General features: G+C 41.3%; 21 pseudogenes; all 21 read left to right on the forward strand.

Moving 5' to 3' along the window:
- The first annotated feature begins 74 nt into the window (after positions 1 to 74).
- On the forward strand, positions 75 to 193 carry LOC137110947 (5S ribosomal RNA; annotated as a pseudogene).
- Positions 194 to 1,059: 866 nt separating this feature from the next.
- LOC137111174 (5S ribosomal RNA) lies at positions 1,060 to 1,178 on the forward strand (annotated as a pseudogene).
- Positions 1,179 to 2,048: 870 nt separating this feature from the next.
- Positions 2,049 to 2,167, forward strand: LOC137110818 (5S ribosomal RNA; annotated as a pseudogene).
- Positions 2,168 to 3,035: 868 nt separating this feature from the next.
- Positions 3,036 to 3,154, forward strand: LOC137110499 (5S ribosomal RNA; annotated as a pseudogene).
- Positions 3,155 to 4,021: 867 nt separating this feature from the next.
- On the forward strand, positions 4,022 to 4,140 carry LOC137111175 (5S ribosomal RNA; annotated as a pseudogene).
- Positions 4,141 to 5,008: 868 nt separating this feature from the next.
- LOC137110703 (5S ribosomal RNA) lies at positions 5,009 to 5,127 on the forward strand (annotated as a pseudogene).
- An 867-nt stretch (positions 5,128 to 5,994) lies between these two features.
- On the forward strand, positions 5,995 to 6,113 carry LOC137110943 (5S ribosomal RNA; annotated as a pseudogene).
- An 867-nt stretch (positions 6,114 to 6,980) lies between these two features.
- Positions 6,981 to 7,089, forward strand: LOC137110953 (5S ribosomal RNA; annotated as a pseudogene).
- An 867-nt stretch (positions 7,090 to 7,956) lies between these two features.
- On the forward strand, positions 7,957 to 8,075 carry LOC137111176 (5S ribosomal RNA; annotated as a pseudogene).
- An 857-nt stretch (positions 8,076 to 8,932) lies between these two features.
- LOC137110231 (5S ribosomal RNA) lies at positions 8,933 to 9,051 on the forward strand (annotated as a pseudogene).
- An 867-nt stretch (positions 9,052 to 9,918) lies between these two features.
- Positions 9,919 to 10,047, forward strand: LOC137110801 (5S ribosomal RNA; annotated as a pseudogene).
- Positions 10,048 to 10,914: 867 nt separating this feature from the next.
- Positions 10,915 to 11,033, forward strand: LOC137110247 (5S ribosomal RNA; annotated as a pseudogene).
- Positions 11,034 to 11,900: 867 nt separating this feature from the next.
- Positions 11,901 to 12,019, forward strand: LOC137110237 (5S ribosomal RNA; annotated as a pseudogene).
- Positions 12,020 to 12,876: 857 nt separating this feature from the next.
- On the forward strand, positions 12,877 to 12,995 carry LOC137110814 (5S ribosomal RNA; annotated as a pseudogene).
- An 857-nt stretch (positions 12,996 to 13,852) lies between these two features.
- Positions 13,853 to 13,971, forward strand: LOC137111177 (5S ribosomal RNA; annotated as a pseudogene).
- Positions 13,972 to 14,839: 868 nt separating this feature from the next.
- LOC137111178 (5S ribosomal RNA) lies at positions 14,840 to 14,958 on the forward strand (annotated as a pseudogene).
- Positions 14,959 to 15,825: 867 nt separating this feature from the next.
- LOC137110500 (5S ribosomal RNA) lies at positions 15,826 to 15,944 on the forward strand (annotated as a pseudogene).
- An 867-nt stretch (positions 15,945 to 16,811) lies between these two features.
- On the forward strand, positions 16,812 to 16,930 carry LOC137110609 (5S ribosomal RNA; annotated as a pseudogene).
- Positions 16,931 to 17,798: 868 nt separating this feature from the next.
- On the forward strand, positions 17,799 to 17,917 carry LOC137110351 (5S ribosomal RNA; annotated as a pseudogene).
- Positions 17,918 to 19,760: 1,843 nt separating this feature from the next.
- LOC137110610 (5S ribosomal RNA) lies at positions 19,761 to 19,879 on the forward strand (annotated as a pseudogene).
- An 868-nt stretch (positions 19,880 to 20,747) lies between these two features.
- Positions 20,748 to 20,866, forward strand: LOC137110352 (5S ribosomal RNA; annotated as a pseudogene).
- The last annotated feature ends 479 nt before the right edge of the window (positions 20,867 to 21,345 follow it).

Genomic DNA, 21,345 nt, shown 5'->3' on the forward strand with positions numbered 1-21,345 from the left:
TATCTTCTTCTTAGCAAGTGTCATGCATTCTGCTTCTCTAGCGTTTTTAAGAGCTGTTGATGATATCAAATGCATGTTACGGCCACACCGCTCTCTAAGCGCCCGATCTCGTCCGATCTCGGCAGCCAAATAGGGCCGGGCCTGGTTAGTACTTGGTAGGAAGACTGCCTGGGAATACCAGGTGCTCTAAGCTTTTTTGCTTGGGTTTACGGGCAGCTCAAGCTGGTGTTACTGCCTATTTATTCATAGAAATTGTTCTATATTTTCATCAAATTTTGTTCTTTCATTGCTGTTTTGCTACTTTATTGGTTTGTCAACAATCGTGCTTCATTACTAGTAGACCATGTTACGGTCCTGGCCATATGTGTTGTTTTTATTTTCTTGTTCTTATAGGTGCCCTGCCTGATTGGCCGGATTTGGGGGAAGTACAGGAAGCTGATTGGTCCATCCTACACTTCCTGGAGTTTTAAAAGTACGGTTCCCAACAGCTAGCGAGGCTCTTTCTGGCAGCAGCACCTGTTTGCTGTTCTTGGTTTCCAAATCTTATTTAGCATTTTTGAATTGTTAGGTTTTGTGCCGTGGTTTTGTTTATAAATTGTATATTTTGTAAATAGTATTAAATCTGTAGGGGTGGACTGCCATTTTCTTTTGATTGTTTTCTCTTGTTTTCACATTAGGGAGTTAGGGTTAGCGACTATCTTTTGGTTTGTTTATTTCTATCAGGCTAGCTAGCACTTCTGTGGGAAATGGCTTATTTTGTTTATTATGTTGGCCTTGGTTCGCCCTGAGTTGTAGTGTCATGTTTTGTTTGACACTTTCTTTCGTTTAAAATAAATATCATTCTGTTGGAACATCTCAATCCTGGATTTTGGTTTGAGGATCGGAGAGGGAACATGCAAATTTATCTTTGTATGTTTCACCCTGACCCCCTAGACAGGGGCTTAACAGACCAGTACAGTTATAGTACTTTGTACTTTGCCACATTTATCTTCTTCTTAGCAAGTGTCATGCATTCTGCTTCTCTAGCGTTTTTAAGAGCTGTTGATAATGTCAAATGCAGCTTACGGCCACACCGCTCTCTAAGCGCCCGATCTCGTCCGATCTCGGCAGCCAAATAGAGCCGGGCCTGGTTAGTACTTGGTAGGAAGACCGCCTGGGAATACCAGGTGCTGTAAGCTTTTTTGCTTGGGTTTACGGGCAGCTCAAGCTGGTGTTACTGCCTATTTATTCATAGAAATTGTTCTATATTTTCATCAAATTTTGTTCTTTCATTGCTGTTTTGCTACTTTATTGGTTTGTCAACCATCGTGCTTCATTACTAGTAGACCATGTTACGGTCATGGCCATATGTGTTGTTTTTATTTTCTTGTTCTTATAGGTGCCCTGCCTGATTGGCCGGATTTGGGGGAAGTACAGGAAGCTGATTGGTCCATCCTACACTTCCTGGAGTTTTAAAAGTACGGTTCCCAACAGCTAGCGAGGCTCTTTCTGGCAGCAGCACCTGTTTGCTGTTCTTAGTTTCCAAATCTTATTTAGCATTTTTGAATTGTTAGGTTTTGTGCCGTGGTTTTGTTTATAAATTGTATATTTTGTAAATAGTATTAAATCTGTAGGGGTGGACTGCCATTTTTCTTTTGATTGTTTTCTCTTGTTTTCACATTATAGGGAGTTAGGGTTAGCGACTATCTTTTGGTTTGTTTATTTCTATCAGGCTAGCTAGCACTTTCTGTGGGAAATGGCTTATTTTGTTTATTATGTTGGCCTTGGTTCGCCCTGAGTTGTAGTGTCATGTTTTGTTTGACACTTTCTTTCGTTTAAAATAAATATCATTCTGTTGGAACATCTCGATTCTGGATTTTGGTTTGGGGATCGGAGAGGGAACATGCTAATTTATCTTTGTATGTTGCACCCTGACCCCCTAGACAGGGGCGTAACAGACCAGTACAGTTATAGTACTTTGTACTTTGCCACATTTATCTTCTTCTTAGCAAGTGTCATGCATTCTGCTTCTCCAGCGTTTTTAAGAGCTGTTGATGATGTCAAATGCAGCTTCCGGCCACACCGCTCTCTGAGCGCCCGATCTCGTCCGATCTCGGCAGCCAAATACGGCCGGGCCTGGTTAGTACTTGGTAGGAAGACCGCCTGGGAATACCAGGTGCTGTAAGCTTTTTTGCTTGGGTTTACGGGCAGCACAAGCTGGTGTTACTGCCTATTTATTCATAGAAATTGTTCTATATTTTCATCAAATTTTGTTCTTTCATTGCTGTTTTGCTACTTTATTGGTTTGTCAACCATCGTGCTTCATTACTAGTAGACCATGTTACGGTCCTGGCCATATGTGTTGTTTTTATTTTCTTGTTCTTATAGGTGCCCTGCCTGATTGGCCGGATTTGGGGGAAGTACAGGAAGCTGATTGGTCAATCCTACACTTCCTGGAGTTTTAAAAGTACGGTTCCCAACAGCTAGCGAGGCTCTTTCTGGCAGCAGCACCTGTTTGCTGTTCTTGGTTTCCAAACCTTATTTAGCATTTTTGAATTGTTAGGTTTTGTGCCGTGATTTTGTTTATAAATTGCATATTTTGTAAATAGTATTAAATCTGTAGGGGTGGACTGCCATTTTTCTTTTGATTGTTTTCTCTTGTTTTCGCATTAGGGAGTTAGGGTTAGCGACTGTCTTTTGGTTTGTTTCTTTCTATCAGGCTAGCTAGCACTTTCTGTGGGAAATGGCTTATTTTGTTTATTATGTTGGCCTTGGTTCGCCCTGAGTTGTAGTGTCATGTTTTGTTTGACACTTTCTTTCGTTTAAAATAAATATCATTCTGTTGGAACATCTCGATCCTGGATTTTGGTTTGGGGATCGGAGAGGGAACATGCAAATTTATCTTTGTATGTTTCACCCTGACCCCCTAGACAGGGGCGTAACAGACCAGTACAGTTATAGTACTTTGTACTTTGCCACATTTATCTTCTTCTTAGCAAGTGTCATGCATTCTGCTTCTCTAGCGTTTTTAAGAGCTGTTGATGATGTCAAATGCATGTTACGGCCACACCGCTCTCTAAGCGCCCGATCTCGTCCGATCTCGGCAGCCAAATAGGGCCGGGCCTGGTTAGTACTTGGTAGGAAGACCGCCTGGGAATACCAGGTGCTGTAAGCTTTTTTGCTTGGGTTTACGGGCAGCTCAAGCTGGTGTTACTGCCTATTTATTCATAGAAATTGTTCTATATTTTCATCAAATTTTGTTCTTTCATTGCTGTTTTGCTACTTTATTGGTTTGTCAACCATCGTGCTTCATTACTAGTAGACCATGTTACGGTCCTGGCCATATGTGTTGTTTTTATTTTCTTGTTCTTATAGGTGCCCTGCCTGATTGGCCGGATTTGGGGGAAGTACAGGAAGCTGATTGGTCCATCCTACACTTCCTGGAGTTTTAAAAGTACGGTTCCCAACAGCTAGCGAGGCTCTTTCTGGCAGCAGCACCTGTTTGCTGTTCTTGGTTTCCAAATCTTATTTAGCATTTTTGAATTGTTAGGTTTTTTGCCGTGGTTTTGTTTATAAATTGTATATTTTGTAAATAGTATTAAATCTGTAGGGGTGGACTGCCATTTTCTTTTGATTGTTTTCTCTTGTTTTCACATTAGGGAGTTAGGGTTAGCGACTATCTTTTGGTTTGTTTATTTCTATCAGGCTAGCTAGCACTTTCTGTGGGAAATGGCTTATTTTGTTTATTATGTTGGCCTTGGTTCGCCCTGAGTTGTAGTGTCATGTTTTGTTTGACACTTTCTTTCGTTTAAAATAAATATCATTCTGTTGGAACATCTCAATCCTGGATTTTGGTTTGAGGATCGGAGAGGGAACATGCAAATTTATCTTTGTATGTTTCACCCTGACCCCCTAGACAGGGGCTTAACAGACCAGTACAGTTATAGTACTTTGTACTTTGCCACATTTATCTTCTTCTTAGCAAGTGTCATGCATGCTGCTTCTCTAGCGTTTTTAAGAGCTGTTGATAATGTCAAACGCAGCTTACGGCCACACCGCTCTCTAAGCGCCCGATCTCGTCCGATCTCGGCAGCCAAATAGAGCCGGGCCTGGTTAGTACTTGGTAGGAAGACCGCCTGGGAATACCAGGTGCTGTAAGCTTTTTTGCTTGGGTTTACGGGCAGCTCAAGCTGGTGTTACTGCCTATTTATTCATAGAAATTGTTCTATATTTTCATCAAATTTTGTTCTTTCATTGCTGTTTTGCTACTTTATTGGTTTGTCAACCATCGTGCTTCATTACTAGTAGACCATGTTACGGTCCTGGCCATATGTGTTGTTTTTATTTTCTTGTTCTTATAGGTGCCCTGCCTGATTGGCCGGATTTGGGGGAAGTACAGGAAGCTGATTGGTCCATCCTACACTTCCTGGAGTTTTAAAAGTACGGTTCCCAACAGCTAGCGAGGCTCTTTCTGGCAGCAGCACCTGTTTGCTGTTCTTGGTTTCCAAATCTTATTTAGCATTTTTGAATTGTTAGGTTTTGTGCCGTGGTTTTGTTTATAAATTGTATATTTTGTAAATAGTATTAAATCTGTAGGGGTGGACTGCCATTTTTCTTTTGATTGTTTTCTCTTGTTTTCGCATTAGGGAGTTAGGGTTAGCGACTGTCTTTTGGTTTGTTTCTTTCTATCAGGCTAGCTAGCACTTTCTGTGGGAAATGGCTTATTTTGTTTATTATGTTGGCCTTGGTTCGCCCTGAGTTGTAGTGTCATGTTTTGTTTGACACTTTCTTTCGTTTAAAATAAATATCATTCTGTTGGAACATCTCGATCCTGGATTTTGGTTTGGGGATCGGAGAGGGAACATGCAAATTTATCTTTGTATGTTTCACCCTGACCCCCTAGACAGGGGCGTAACAGACCAGTACAGTTATAGTACTTTGTACTTTGCCACATTTATCTTCTTCTTAGCAAGTGTCATGCATTCTGCTTCTCTAGCGTTTTTAAGAGCTGTTGATGATATCAAATGCATGTTACGGCCACACCGCTCTCTAAGCGCCCGATCTCGTCCGATCTCGGCAGCCAAATAGGGCCGGGCCTGGTTAGTACTTGGTAGGAAGACCGCCTGGGAATGCCAGGTGCTGTAAGCTTTTTTGCTTGGGTTTACGGGCAGCTCAAGCTGGTGTTACTGCCTATTTATTCATAGAAATTGTTCTATATTTTCATCAAATTTTGTTCTTTCATTGCTGTTTTGCTACTTTATTGGTTTGTCAACCATCGTGCTTCATTACTAGTAGACCATGTTACGGTCCTGGCCATATGTGTTGTTTTTATTTTCTTGTTCTTATAGGTGCCGTGCCTGATTGGCCGGATTTGGGGGAAGTACAGGAAGCTGATTGGTCCATCCTACACTTCCTGGAGTTTTAAATGTACGGTTCCCAACAGCTAGCGAGGCTCTTTCTGGCAGCAGCACCTGTTTGCTGTTCTTGGTTTCCAAATCTTATTTAGCATTTTTGAATTGTTAGGTTTTGTGCCGTGGTTTTGTTTATAAATTGTATATTTTGTAAATAGTATTAAATCTGTAGGGGTGGACTGCCATTTTCTTTTGATTGTTTTCTCTTGTTTTCACATTAGGGAGTTAGGGTTAGCGACTATCTTTTGGTTTGTTTATTTCTATCAGGCTAGCTAGCACTTTCTGTGGGAAATGGCTTATTTTGTTTATTATGTTGGCCTTGGTTCGCCCTGAGTTGTAGTGTCATGTTTTGTTTGACACTTTCTTTCGTTTAAAATAAATATCATTCTGTTGGAACATCTCAATCCTGGATTTTGGTTTGGGGATCGGAGAGGGAACATGCAAATTTATCTTTGTATGTTTCACCCTGACCCCCTAGACAGGGGCGTAACAGACCAGTACAGTTATAGTACTTTGTACTTTGCCACATTTATCTTCTTCTTAGCAAGTGTCATGCATTCTGCTTCTCTAGCGTTTTTAAGAACTGTTGATGATGTCAAATGCATGTTACGGCCACACCGCTCTCTAAGCGCCCGATCTCGTCCGATCTCGGCAGCCAAATAGAGCTTTGCCTGGTTAGTACTTGGTAGGAAGACCGCCTGGGAATACCAGGTGCTGTAAGCTTTTTTGCTTGGGTTTACGGGCAGCACAAGCTGGTGTTACTGCCTATTTATTCATAGAAATTGTTCTATATTTTCATCAAATTTTGTTCTTTCATTTCTGTTTTGCTACTTTATTGGTTTGTCAACCATCGTGCTTCATTACTAATAGACCATGTTACGGTCCTGGCCATATGTGTTGTTTTTATTTTCTTGTTCTTATAGGTGCCCTGCCTGATTGGCCGGATTGGGGGGCAGTACAGGAAGCTGATTGGTCCATCCTACACTTGCTGGAATTTTAAAAGTACGGTTCCCAACAGCTAGCGAGGCTCTTTCTGGCATCAGCACCTGTTTGCTGTTCTTGGTTTCCAAACCTTATTTAGCATTTTTGAATTGTTAGGTTTTGTGCCGTGGTTTTGTTTATAAATTGTGTATTTTGTAAATAGTATTAAATCTGTAGGGGTGAACAGCCATTTTCTTTTGATTGTTTTCTCTTGTTTTCACATTAGGGAGTTAGGGTTAGCGACTGTCTTTTGGTTTGTTTATTTCTATCAGGCTAGCTAGCACTTTCTGTGGGAAATGGCTTATTTTGTTTATTATGTTGGCCTTGGTTCGCCCTGAGTTGTAGTGTCATGTTTTGTTTGACACTTTCTTTCGTTTAAAATAAATATCATTCTGTTGGAACATCTCGATCCTGGATTTTGGTTTGGGGATCGGAGAGGGAACATGCTAATTTATCTTTGTATGTAGCACCCTGAGCCCCTAGACAGGGGCGTAACAGACCAGTACAGTTATAGTACTTTGTACTTTGCCACATTTATCTTCTTCTTAGCAAGTGTCATGCATTCTGCTTCTCCAGCGTTTTTAAGAGCTGTTGATGATGTCAAATGCAGCTTACGGCCACACCGCTCTCTAAGCGCCCGATCTCGGCAGCCAAATAGAGCCGGGCCTGGTTAGTACTTGGTAGGAAGACCGCCTGGGAATACCAGGTGCTGTAAGCTTTTTTGCTTGGGTTTACGGGCAGCTCAAGCTGGTGTTACTGCCTATTTATTCATAGAAATTGTTCTATATTTTCATCAAATTTTGTTCTTTCATTGCTGTTTTGCTACTTTATTGGTTTGTCAACCATCGTGCTTCATTACTAGTAGACCATGTTACGGTCCTGGCCATATGTGTTGTTTTTTTTTTCTTGTTCTTATAGGTGCCCTGCCAGATTGGCCGGATTTGGGGGAAGTACAGGAAGCTGATTGGTCCATCCTACACTTGCTGGAGTTTTAAAAGTACGGTTCCCAACAGCTAGCGAGGCTCTTTCTGGCAGTAGCACCTGTTTGCTGTTCTTGGTTTCCAAATCTTATTTAGCATTTTTGAATTGTTAGGTTTTGTGCCGTGGTTTTGTTTATAAATTGTATATTTTGTAAATAGTATTAAATCTGTAGGGGTGGACTGCCATTTTCTTTTGATTGTTTTCTCTTGTTTTCACATTAGGGAGTTAGGGTTAGCGATTGTCTTTTGGTTTGTTTATTTCTATCAGGCTAGCTAGCACTTTCTGTGGGAAATGGCTTATTTTGTTTATTATGTTGGCCTTGGTTCGCCCTGAGTTGTAGTGTCATGTTTTGTTTGACACTTTCTTTCGTTTAAAATAAATATCATTCTGTTGGAACATCTCGATCCTGGATTTTGGTTTGGGGATCGGAGAGGGAACATGCTAATTTATCTTTGTATGTTGCACCCTGAGCCCCTAGACAGGGGCGTAACAGACCAGTACAGTTATAGTACTTTGTACTTTGCCACATATATCTTCTTCTTAGCAAGTGTCATGCATTCTGCTTCTCCAGCGTTTTTAAGAGCTGTTGATGATGTCAAATGCAGCTTACGGCCACACCGCTCTCTAAGCGCCCGATCTCGTCCGATCTCGGCAGCCAAATAGAGCCGGGCCTGGTTAGTACTTGGTAGGAAGACCGCCTGGGAATACCAGGTGCTGTAAGCTTTTTTGCTTGGGTTTACGGGCAGCACAAGCTGGTGTTACTGCCTATTTATTCATAGAAATTGTTCTATATCTTCATCAAATTTTGTTCTTTCATTGCTGTTTTGCTACTTTATTGGTTTGCCAACCATCGTGCTTCATTACTAGTAGACCATGTTACGGTCCTGGCCATATGTGTTGTTTTTATTTTCTTGTTCTTATAGGTGCCCTGCCTGATTGGCCGGATTGGGGGGCAGTACAGGAAGCTGATTGGTCCATCCTACACTTCCTGGAGTTTTAAAAGTACGGTTCCCAACAGCTAGCGAGGCTCTTTCTGGCATCAGCACCTGTTTGCTGTTCTTGGTTTCCAAACCTTATTTAGCATTTTTGAATTGTTAGGTTTTGTGCCGTGGTTTTGTTTATAAATTGTATATTTTGTAAATAGTATTAAATCTGTAGGGGTGAACTGCCATTTTCTTTGGACTGTTTTCACATTAGGGAGTTAGGGTTAGCGACTGTCTTTTGGTTTGTTTATTTCTATCAGGCTAGCTAGCACTTTCTGTGGGAAATGGCTTATTTTGTTTATTATGTTGGCCTTGGTTCGCCCTGAGTTGTAGTGTCATGTTTTATTTGACACTTTCTTTTGTTTAAAATAAATATCATTCTGTTGGAACATCTCGATCCTGGATTTTGGTTTGGGGATCGGAGAGGGAACATTCTAATTTATCTTTGTATGTTGCACCCTGACCCCCTAGACAGGGGCGTAACAGACCAGTACAGTTATAGTACTTTGTACTTTGCCACATTTATCTTCTTCTTAGCAAGTGTCATGCATTCTGCTTCTCCAGCGTTTTTAAGAGCTGTTGATGATGTCAAATGCAGCTTACGGCCACACCGCTCTCTAAGCGCCCGATCTCGTCCGATCTCGGCAGCCAAATAGAGCTTGGCCTGGTTAGTACTTGGTAGGAAGACCGCCTGGGAATACCAGGTGCTGTAAGCTTTTTTGCTTGGGTTTACGGGCAGCACAAGCTGGTGTTACTGCCTATTTATTCATAGAAATTGTTCTATATTTTCATCAAATTTTGTTCTTTCATTTCTGTTTTGCTACTTTATTGGTTTGTCAACCATCGTGCTTCATTACTAATAGACCATGTTACGGTCCTGGCCATATGTGTTGTTTTTATTTTCTTGTTCTTATAGGTGCCCTGCCTGATTGGCCGGATTGGGGGGCAGTACAGGAAGCTGATTGGTCCATCCTACACTTGCTGGAATTTTAAAAGTACGGTTCCCAACAGCTAGCGAGGCTCTTTCTGGCATCAGCACCTGTTTGCTGTTCTTGGTTTCCAAACCTTATTTAGCATTTTTGAATTGTTAGGTTTTGTGCCGTGGTTTTGTTTATAAATTGTGTATTTTGTAAATAGTATTAAATCTGTAGGGGTGAACAGCCATTTTCTTTTGATTGTTTTCTCTTGTTTTCACATTAGGGAGTTAGGGTTAGCGACTGTCTTTTGGTTTGTTTATTTCTATCAGGCTAGCTAGCACTTTCTGTGGGAAATGGCTTATTTTGTTTATTATGTTGGCCTTGGTTCGCCCTGAGTTGTAGTGTCATGTTTTGTTTGACACTTTCTTTCGTTTAAAATAAATATCATTCTGTTGGAACATCTCGATCCTGGATTTTGGTTTGGGGATCGGAGAGGGAACATGCTAATTTATCTTTGTATGTAGCACCCTGAGCCCCTAGACAGGGGCGTAACAGACCAGTACAGTTATAGTACTTTGTACTTTGCCACATTTATCTTCTTCTTAGCAAGTGTCATGCATTCTGCTTCTCCAGCGTTTTTAAGAGCTGTTGATGATGTCAAATGCAGCTTACGGCCACACCGCTCTCTAAGCGCCCGATCTCGCCCGATCTCGCCCGATCTCGGCAGCCAAATAGAGCCGGGCCTGGTTAGTACTTGGTAGGAAGACCGCCTGGGAATACCAGGTGCTGTAAGCTTTTTTGCTTGGGTTTACGGGCAGCTCAAGCTGGTGTTACTGCCTATTTATTCATAGAAATTGTTCTATATTTTCATCAAATTTTGTTCTTTCATTGCTGTTTTGCTACTTTATTGGTTTGTCAACCATTGTGCTTCATTACTAGTAGACCATGTTACGGTCCTGGCCATATGTGTTGTTTTTTTTTTCTTGTTCTTATAGGTGCCCTGCCAGATTGGCCGGATTTGGGGGAAGTACAGGAAGCTGATTGGTCCATCCTACACTTGCTGGAGTTTTAAAAGTACGGTTCCCAACAGCTAGCGAGGCTCTTTCTGGCAGTAGCACCTGTTTGCTGTTCTTGGTTTCCAAATCTTATTTAGCATTTTTGAATTGTTAGGTTTTGTGCCGTGGTTTTGTTTATAAATTGTATATTTTGTAAATAGTATTAAATCTGTAGGGGTGGACTGCCATTTTCTTTTGATTGTTTTCTCTTGTTTTCACATTAGGGAGTTAGGGTTAGCGACTGTCTTTTGGTTTGTTTATTTCTATCAGGCTAGCTAGCACTTTCTGTGGGAAATGGCTTATTTTGTTTATTATGTTGGCCTTGGATCGCCCTGAGTTGTAGTGTCATGTTTTGTTTGACACTTTCTTTCGTTTAAAATAAATATCATTCTGTTGGAACATCTCGATCCTGGATTTTGGTTTGGGGATCGGAGAGGGAACATGCAAATTTATCTTTGTATGTTTCACCCTGACCCCCTAGACAGGGGCGTAACAGACCAGTACAGTTATAGTACTTTGTACTTTGCCACATTTATCTTCTTCTTAGCAAGTGTCATGCATTCTGCTTCTCCAGCGTTTTTAAGAGCTGTTGATGATGTCAAATGCAGCTTCCGGCCACACCGCTCTCTAAGCGCCCGATCTCGTCCGATCTCGGCAGCCAAATAGAGCCGGGCCTGGTTAGTACTTGGTAGGAAGACCGCCTGGGAATACCAGGTGCTGTAAGCTTTTTTGCTTGGGTTTACGGGCAGCTCAAGCTGGTGTTACTGCCTATTTATTCATAGAAATTGTTCTATATTTTCATCAAATTTTGTTCTTTCATTGCTGTTTTGCTACTTTATTGGTTTGTCAACCATCGTGCTTCATTACTAGTAGACCATGTTACGGTCATGGCCATATGTGTTGTTTTTATTTTCTTGTTCTTATAGGTGCCCTGCCTGATTGGCCGGATTTGGGGGAAGTACAGGAAGCTGATTGGTCCATCCTACACTTGCTGGAGTTTTAAAAGTACGGTTCCCAACAGCTAGCGAGGCTCTTTCTGGCATCAGCACCTGTTTGCTGTTCTTGGTTTCCAAACCTTATTTAGCATTTTTGAATTGTTAGGTTTTGTGCCGTGGTTTTGTTTATAAATTGTATATTTTGTAAATAGTATTAAATCTGTAGGGGTGAACAGCCATTTTCTTTTGATTGTTTTCTCTTGTTTTCACATTAGGGAGTTAGGGTTAGCGACTGTCTTTTGGTTTGTTTATTTCTATCAGGCTAGCTAGCACTTTCTGTGGGAAATGGCTTATTTTGTTTATTATGTTGGCCTTGGTTCGCCCTGAGTTGTAGTGTCATGTTTTGTTTGACACTTTCTTTCGTTTAAAATAAATATCATTCTGTTGGAACATCTCGATCCTGGATTTTGGTTTGGGGATCGGAGAGGGAACATGCTAATTTATCTTTGTATGTTGCACCCTCACCCCCTAGAAAGGGGCGTAACAGACCAGTACAGTTATAGTACTTTGTACTTTGACACATTTATCTTCTTCTTAGCCAGTGTCATGCATTCTGCTTCTCCAGCGTTTTTAAGAGCTGTTGATGATATCAAATGCAGCTTACGGCCACACCGCTCTCTAAGCGCCCGATCTCGTCCGATCTCGGCAGCCAAATAGAGCCGGGCCTGGTTAGTACTTGGTAGGAAGACCGCCTGGGAATACCAAGTGCTGTAAGCTTTTTTGCTTGGGTTTACGGGCAGCACAAGCTGGTGTTACTGCCTATTTATTCATAGAAATTGTTCTATATTTTCATCAAATTTTGTTCTTTCATTGCTGTTTTGCTACTTTATTGGTTTGCCAACCATCGTGCTTCATTACTAGTAGACCATGTTACGGTCCTGGCCATATGTGTTGTTTTTATTTTCTTGTTCTTATAGGTGCCCTGCCTGATTGGCTGGATTGGGGGGCAGTACAGGAAGCTGATTGGTCCATCCTACACTTCCTGGAGTTTTAAAAGTACGGTTCCCAACAGCTAGCGAGGCTCTTTCTGGCATCAGCACCTGTTTGCTGTTCTTGGTTTCCAAACCTTATTTAGCATTTTTGAATTGTTAGGTTTTGTGCCGTGGTTTTGTTTATAAATTGTATATTTTGTAAATAGTATTAAATCTGTAGGGGTGAACTGCCATTTTCTTTGGACTGTTTTCACATTAGGGAGTTAGGGTTAGCGACTGTCTTTTGGTTTGTTTATTTCTATCAGGCTAGCTAGCACTTTCTGTGGGAAATGGCTTATTTTGTTTATTATGTTGGCCTTGGTTCGCCCTGAGTTGTAGTGTCATGTTTTGTTTGACACTTTCTTTCGTTTAAAATAAATATCATTCTGTTGGAACATCTCGATCCTGGATTTTGGTTTGGGGATCGGAGAAGGAACATGCTAATTTATCTTTGTATGTTGCACCCTGACCCCCTAGAAAGGGGCGTAACAGACCAGTACAGTTATAGTACTTTGTACTTTGACACATTTATCTTCTTCTTAGCAAGTGTCATGCATTCTGCTTCTCCAGCGTTTTTAAGAGCTGTTGATGATATCAAATGCATGTTACGGCCACACCGCTCTCTAAGCGCCCGATCTCGTCCGATCTCGTCAGCCAAATAGGGCCGGGCCTGGTTAGTACTTGGTAGGAAGACCGCCTGGGAATACCAGGTGCTGTAAGCTTTTTTGCTTGGGTTTACGGGCAGCTCAAGCTGGTGTTACTGCCTATTTATTCATAGAAATTGTTCTATATTTTCATCAAATTTTGTTCTTTCATTGCTGTTTTGCTACTTTATTGGTTTGTCAACCATCGTGCTTCATTACTAGTAGACCATGTTACGGTCCTGGCCATATGTGTTGTTTTTATTTTCTTGTTCTTATAGGTGCCCTGCCTGATTGGCCGGATTTGGGGGAAGTACAGGATGCTGATTGGTCCATCCTACACTTCCTGGAGTTTTAAATGTACGGTTCCCAACAGCTAGCGAGGCTCTTTCTGGCAGCAGCACCTGTTTGCTGTTCTTGTTTTCCAAATCTTATTTAGCATTTTTGAATTGTTAGGTTTTGTGCCGTGGTTTTGTTTATAAATTGTATATTTTGTAAATAGTATTAAATCTGTAGGGGTGAACTGCCATTTTCTTTGGACTGTTTTCACATTAGGGAGTTAGGGTTAGCGACTGTCTTTTGGTTTGTTTCTTTCTATCAGGCTAGCTAGCACTTTCTGTGGGAAATGGCTTATTTTGTTTATTATGTTGGCCTTGGTTCGCCCTGAGTTGTAGTGTCATGTTTTGTTTGACACTTTCTTTCGTTTAAAATAAATATCATTCTGTTGGAACATCTCGATCCTGGATTTTGGTTTGGGGATCGGAGAGGGAACATGCTAATTTATCTTTGTATGTTGCACCCTGACCCCCTAGAAAGGGGCGTAACAGACCAGTACAGTTATAGTAGTTTGTACTTTGCCACATTTATCTTCTTCTTAGCAAGTGTCATGCATTCTGCTTCTCCAGCGTTTTTAAGAGCTGTTGATGATATCAAATGCAGCTTACGGCCACACCGCTCTCTAAGCGCCCGATCTCGTCCGATCTCGGCAGCCAAATAGAGCCGGGCCTGGTTAGTACTTGGTAGGAAGACCGCCTGGGAATACCAGGTGCTGTAAGCTTTTTTGCTTGGGTTTACGGGCAGCACAAGCTGGTGTTACTGCCTATTTATTCATAGAAATTGTTCTATATTTTCATCAAATTTTGTTCTTTCATTGCTGTTTTGCTACTTTATTGGTTTGCCAACCATCGTGCTTCATTACTAGTAGACCATGTTACGGTCCTGGCCATATGTGTTGTTTTTATTTTCTTGTTCTTATAGGTGCCCTGCCTGATTGGCTGGATTGGGGGGCAGTACAGGAAGCTGATTGGTCCATCCTACACTTCCTGGAGTTTTAAAAGTATGGTTCCCAACAGCTAGCGAGGCTCTTTCTGGCATCAGCACCTGTTTGCTGTTCTTGGTTTCCAAACCTTATTTAGCATTTTTGAATTGTTAGGTTTTGTGCCGTGGTTTTGTTTATAAATTGTATATTTTGTAAATAGTATTAAATCTGTAGGGGTGGACTGCCATTTTTCTTTTGATTGTTTTCTCTTGTTTTCACATTAGGGAGTTAGGGTTAGCGACTATCTTTTGGTTTGTTTATTTCTATCAGGCTAGCTAGCACTTTCTGTGGGAAATGGCTTATTTTGTTTATTATGTTGGCCTTGGTTCGCCCTGAGTTGTAGTGTCATGTTTTGTTTGACACTTTCTTTCGTTTAAAATAAATATCATTCTGTTGGAACATCTCAATCCTGGATTTTGCTTTGAGGATCGGAGAGGGAACATGCAAATTTATCTTTGTATGTTTCACCCTGACCCCCTAGACAGGGGCGTAACAGACCAGTACAGTTATAGTACTTTGTACTTTGCCACATTTATCTTCTTCTTAGCAAGTGTCATGCATTCTGCTTCTCTAGCGTTTTTAAGAGCTGTTGATAATGTCAAATGCAGCTTACGGCCACACCGCTCTCTAAGCGCCCGATCTCGTCCGATCTCGGCAGCCAAATAGAGCCGGGCCTGGTTAGTACTTGGTAGGAAGACCGCCTGGGAATACCAGGTGCTGTAAGCTTTTTTGCTTGGGTTTACGGGCAGCACAAGCTGGTGTTACTGACTATTTATTCATAGAAATTGTTCTATATTTTCATCAAATTTTGTTCTTTCATTGCTGTTTTGCTACTTTATTGGTTTGCCAACCATCGTGCTTCATTACTAGTAGACCATGTTACGGTCCTGGCCATATGTGTTGTTTTTATTTTCTTGTTCTTATAGGTGCCCTGCCTGATTGGCCGGATTGGGGGGCAGTACAGGAGGCTGATTGGTCCATCCTACACTTGCTGGAGTTTTAAAAGTACGGTTCCCAACAGCTAGCGAGGCTCTTTCTGGCATCAGCACCTGTTTGCTGTTCTTGGTTTCCAAACCTTATTTAGCATTTTTGAATTGTTAGGTTTTGTGCCGTGGTTTTGTTTATAAATTGTATATTTTGTAAATAGTATTAAATCTGTAGGGGTGAACAGCCATTTTCTTTTGATTGTTTTCTCTTGTTTTCACATTAGGGAGTTAGGGTTAGTGACTGTCTTTTGGTTTGTTTATTTCTATCAGGCTAGCTAGCACTTTCTGTGGGAAATGGCTTATTTTGTTTATTATGTTGGCCTTGGTTCGCCCTGAGTTGTAGTGTCATGTTTTGTTTGACACTTTCTTTCGTTTAAAATAAATATCATTCTGTTGGAACATCTCAATCCTGGATTTTGGTTTGAGGATCGGAGAGGGAACATGCAAATTTATCTTTGTATGTTTCACCCTGACCCCCTAGACAGGGGCGTAACAGACCAGTACAGTTATAGTACTTTGTACTTTGCCACATTTATCTTCTTCTTAGCAAGTGTCATGCATTCTGCTTCTCTAGCGTTTTTAAGAGCTGTCGATGATGTCAAATGCATGTTACGGCCACACCGCTCTCTAAGCGCCCGATCTCGTCCGATCTCGGCAGCCAAATAGGGCCGGGCCTGGTTAGTACTTGGTAGGAAGACCGCCTGGGAATACCAGGTGCTGTAAGCTTTTTTGCTTGGGTTTACGGGCAGCTCAAGCTGGTGTTACTGCCTATTTATTCATAGAAATTGTTCTATATTTTCATCAAATTTTGTTCTTTCATTGCTGTTTTGCTACTTTATTGGTTTGTCAACCATCGTGCTTCATTACTAGTAGACCATGTTACGGTCCTGGCCATATGTGTTGTTTTTATTTTCTTGTTCTTATAGGTGCCCTGCCTGATTGGCCGGATTTGGGGGAAGTACAGGAAGCTGATTGGTCCATCCTACACTTCCTGGAGTTTTAAAAGTACGGTTCCCAACAGCTAGCGAGGCTCTTTCTGGCAGCAGCACCTGTTTGCTGTTCTTGGTTTCCAAATCTTATTTAGCATTTTTGAATTGTTAGGTTTTGTGCCGTGGTTTTGTTTATAAATTGTATATTTTGTAAATAGTATTAAATCTGTAGGGGTGGACTGCCATTTTCTTTTGATTGTTTTCTCTTGTTTTCACATTAGGGAGTTAGGGTTAGCGACTATCTTTTGGTTTGTTTATTTCTATCAGGCTAGCTAGCACTTTCTGTGGGAAATGGCTTATTTTGTTTATTATGTTGGCCTTGGTTCGCCCTGAGTTGTAGTGTCATGTTTTGTTTGACACTTTCTTTCGTTTAAAATAAATATCATTCTGTTGGAACATCTCGATTCTGGATTTTGGTTTGGGGATCGGAGAGGGAACATGCTAATTTATCTTTGTATGTTGCACCCTGACCCCCTAGACAGGGGCGTAACAGACCAGTACAGTTATAGTACTTTGTACTTTGCCACATTTATCTTCTTCTTAGCAAGTGTCATGCATTCTGCTTCTCCAGCGTTTTTAAGAGCTGTTGATGATGTCAAATGCAGCTTACGGCCACACCGCTCTCTGAGCGCCCGATCTCGTCCGATCTCAGCAGCCAAATAGGGCCGGGCCTGGTTAGTACTTGGTAGGAAGACCGCCTGGGAATACCAGGTGCTGTAAGCTTTTTTGCTTGGGTTTACGGGCAGCACAAGCTGGTGTTACTGCCTATTTATTCATAGAAATTGTTCTATATTTTCATCAAATTTTGTTCTTTCATTGCTGTTTTGCTACTTTATTGGTTTGTCAACCATCGTGCTTCATTACTAGTAGACCATGTTACGGTCCTGGCCATATGTGTTGTTTTTATTTTCTTGTTCTTATAGGTGCCCTGCCTGATTGGCCGGATTTGGGGGAAGTACAGGAAGCTGATTGGTCCATCCTACACTTCCTGGAGTTTTAAAAGTACGGTTCCCAACAGCTAGCGAGGCTCTTTCTGGCAGCAGCACCTGTTTGCTGTTCTTGGTTTCCAAACCTTATTTAGCATTTTTGAATTGTTAGGTTTTGTGCCGTGGTTTTGTTTATAAATTGTATATTTTGTAAATAGTATTAAATCTGTAGGGGTGGACTGCCATTTTTCTTTTGATTGTTTTCTCTTGTTTTCGCATTAGGGAGTTAGGGTTAGCGACTGTCTTTTGGTTTGTTTCTTTCTATCAGGCTAGCTAGCACTTTCTGTGGGAAATGGCTTATTTTGTTTATTATGTTGGCCTTGGTTCGCCCTGAGTTGTAGTGTCATGTTTTGTTTGACACTTTCTTTCGTTTAAAATAAATATCATTCTGTTGGAACATCTCAATCCTGGATTTTGGTTTGGGGATCGGAGAGGGAACATGCAAATTTATCTTTGTATGTTTCACCCTGACCCCCTAGACAGGGGCGTAACAGACCAGTACAGTTATAGTACTTTGTACTTTGCCACATTTATCTTCTTCTTAGCAAGTGTCATGCATTCTGCTTCTCTAGCGTTTTTAAGAGCTGTTGATGATATCAAATGCATGTTACGGCCACACCGCTCTCTAAGCGCCCGATCTCGTCCGATCTCGGCAGCCAAATAGGGCTGGGCCTGGTTAGTACTTGGTAGGAAGACCGCCTGGGAATACCAGGTGCTGTAAGCTTTTTTGCTTGGGTTTACGGGCAGCTCAAGCTGGTGTTACTGCCTATTTATTCATAGAAATTGTTCTATATTTTCATCAAATTTTGTTCTTTCATTGCTGTTTTGCTACTTTATTGGTTTGTCAACCATCGTGCTTCATTACTAGTAGACCATGTTACGGTCCTGGCCATATGTGTTGTTTTTATTTTCTTGTTCTTATAGGTGCCGTGCCTGATTGACCGGATTTGGGGGAAGTACAGGAAGCTGATTGGTCCATCCTACACTTCCTGGAGTTTTAAATGTACGGTTCCCAACAGCTAGCGAGGCTCTTTCTGGCAGCAGCACCTGTTTGCTGTTCTTGGTTTCCAAATCTTATTTAGCATTTTTGAATTGTTAGGTTTTGTGCCGTGGTTTTGTTTATAAATTGTATATTTTGTAAATAGTATTAAATCTGTAGGGGTGGACTGCCATTTTCTTTTGATTGTTTTCTCTTGTTTTCACATTAGGGAGTTAGGGTTAGCGACTATCTTTTGGTTTGTTTATTTCTATCAGGCTAGCTAGCACTTTCTGTGGGAAATGGCTTATTTTGTTTATTATGTTGGCCTTGGTTCGCCCTGAGTTGTAGTGTCATGTTTTGTTTGACACTTTCTTTCGTTTAAAATAAATATCATTCTGTTGGAACATCTCAATCCTGGATTTTGGTTTGGGGATCGGAGAGGGAACATGCAAATTTATCTTTGTATGTTTCACCCTGACCCCCTAGACAGGGGCGTAACAGACCAGTACAGTTATAGTACTTTGTACTTTGCCACATTTATCTTCTTCTTAGCAAGTGTCATGCATTCTGCTTCTCTAGCGTTTTTAAGAGCTGTTGATGATGTCAAATGCATGTTACGGCCACACCGCTCTCTAAGCGTCCGATCTCGGCAGCCAAATAGGGCCGGGCCTGGTTAGTACTTGGTAGGAAGACCGCCTGGGAATACCAGGTGCTGTAAGCTTTTTTGCTTGGGTTTACGGGCAGCTCAAGCTGGTGTTACTGCCTATTTATTCATAGAAATTGTTCTATATTTTCATCAAATTTTGTTCTTTCATTGCTGTTTTGCTACTTTATTGGTTTGTCAACCATCGTGCTTCATTACTAGTAGACCATGTTACGGTCCTGGCCATATGTGTTGTTTTTATTTTCTTGTTCTTATAGGTGCCCTGCCTGATTGGCCGGATTTGGGGGAAGTACAGGAAGCTGATTGGTCCATCCTACACTTCCTGGAGTTTTAAAAGTACGGTTCCCAACAGCTAGCGAGGCTCTTTCTGGCAGCAGCACCTGTTTGCTGTTCTTGGTTTCCAAATCTTATTTAGCATTTTTGAATTGTTAGGTTTTGTGCCGTGGTTTTGTTTATAAATTGTATATTTTGTAAATAGTATTAAATCTGTAGGGGTGGACTGCCATTTTCTTTTGATTGTTTTCTCTTGTTTTCACATTAGGGAGTTAGGGTTAGCGACTATCTTTTGGTTTGTTTATTTCTATCAGGCTAGCTAGCACTTTCTGTGGGAAATGGCTTATTTTGTTTATTATGTTGGCCTTGGTTCGCCCTGAGTTGTAGTGTCATGTTTTGTTTGACACTTTCTTTCGTTTAAAATAAATATCATTCTGTTGGAACATCTCGATTCTGGATTTTGGTTTGGGGATCGGAGAGGGAACATGCTAATTTATCTTTGTATGTTGCACCCTGACCCCCTAGACAGGGGCGTAACAGACCAGTACAGTTATAGTACTTTGTACTTTGCCACATTTATCTTCTTCTTAGCAAGTGTCATGCATTCTGCTTCTCCAGCGTTTTTAAGAGCTGTTGATGATGTCAAATGCAGCTTACGGCCACACCGCTCTCTGAGCGCCCGATCTCGTCCGATCTCAGCAGCCAAATAGGGCCGGGCCTGGTTAGTACTTGGTAGGAAGACCGCCTGGGAATACCAGGTGCTGTAAGCTTTTTTGCTTGGGTTTACGGGCAGCACAAGCTGGTGTTACTGCCTATTTATTCATAGAAATTGTTCTATATTTTCATCAAATTTTGTTCTTTCATTGCTGTTTTGCTACTTTATTGGTTTGTCAACCATCGTGCTTCATTACTAGTAGACCATGTTACGGTCCTGGCCATATGTGTTGTTTTTATTTTCTTGTTCTTATAGGTGCCCTGCCTGATTGGCCGGATTTGGGGGAAGTACAGGAAGCTGATTGGTCCATCCTACACTTCCTGGAGTTTTAAAAGTACGGTTCCCAACAGCTAGCGAGGCTCTTTCTGGCAGCAGCACCTGTTTGCTGTTCTTGGTTTCCAAACCTTATTTAGCATTTTTGAATTGTTAGGTTTTGTGCCGTGGTTTTGTTTATAAATTGTATATTTTGTAAATAGTATTAAATCTGTAGGGGTGGACTGCCATTTTTCTTTTGATTGTTTTCTCTTGTTTTCGCATTAGGGAGTTAGGGTTAGCGACTGTCTTTTGGTTTGTTTCTTTCTATCAGGCTAGCTAGCACTTTCTGTGGGAAATGGCTTATTTTGTTTATTATGTTGGCCTTGGTTCGCCCTGAGTTGTAGTGTCATGTTTTGTTTGACACTTTCTTTCGTTTAAAATAAATATCATTCTGTTGGAACATCTCAATCCTGGATTTTGGTTTGGGGATCGGAGAGGGAACATGCAAATTTATCTTTGTATGTTTCACCCTGACCCCCTAGACAGGGGCGTAACAGACCAGTACAGTTATAGTACTTTGTACTTTGCCACATTTATCTTCTTCTTAGCAAGTGTCATGCATTCTGCTTCTCTAGCGTTTTTAAGAGCTGTTGATGATATCAAATGCATGTTACGGCCACACCGCTCTCTAAGCGCCCGATCTCGTCCGATCTCGGCAGCCAAATAGGGCTGGGCCTGGTTAGTACTTGGTAGGAAGACCGCCTGGGAATACCAGGTGCTGTAAGCTTTTTTGCTTGGGTTTACGGGCAGCTCAAGCTGGTGTTACTGCCTATTTATTCATAGAAATTGTTCTATATTTTCATCAAATTTTGTTCTTTCATTGCTGTTTTGCTACTTTATTGGTTTGTCAACCATCGTGCTTCATTACTAGTAGACCATGTTACGGTCCTGGCCATATGTGTTGTTTTTATTTTCTTGTTCTTATAGGTGCCGTGCCTGATTGACCGGATTTGGGGGAAGTACAGGAAGCTGATTGGTCCATCCTACACTTCCTGGAGTTTTAAATGTACGGTTCCCAACAGCTAGCGAGGCTCTTTCTGGCAGCAGCACCTGTTTGCTGTTCTTGGTTTCCAAATCTTATTTAGCATTTTTGAATTGTTAGGTTTTGTGCCGTGGTTTTGTTTATAAATTGTATATTTTGTAAATAGTATTAAATCTGTAGGGGTGGACTGCCATTTTCTTTTGATTGTTTTCTCTTGTTTTCAC

Source organism: Channa argus, unplaced genomic scaffold (assembly GCF_033026475.1).
Source record: "Channa argus isolate prfri unplaced genomic scaffold, Channa argus male v1.0 Contig009, whole genome shotgun sequence".
Classification (NCBI taxonomy): domain Eukaryota; kingdom Metazoa; phylum Chordata; class Actinopteri; order Anabantiformes; family Channidae; genus Channa; species Channa argus.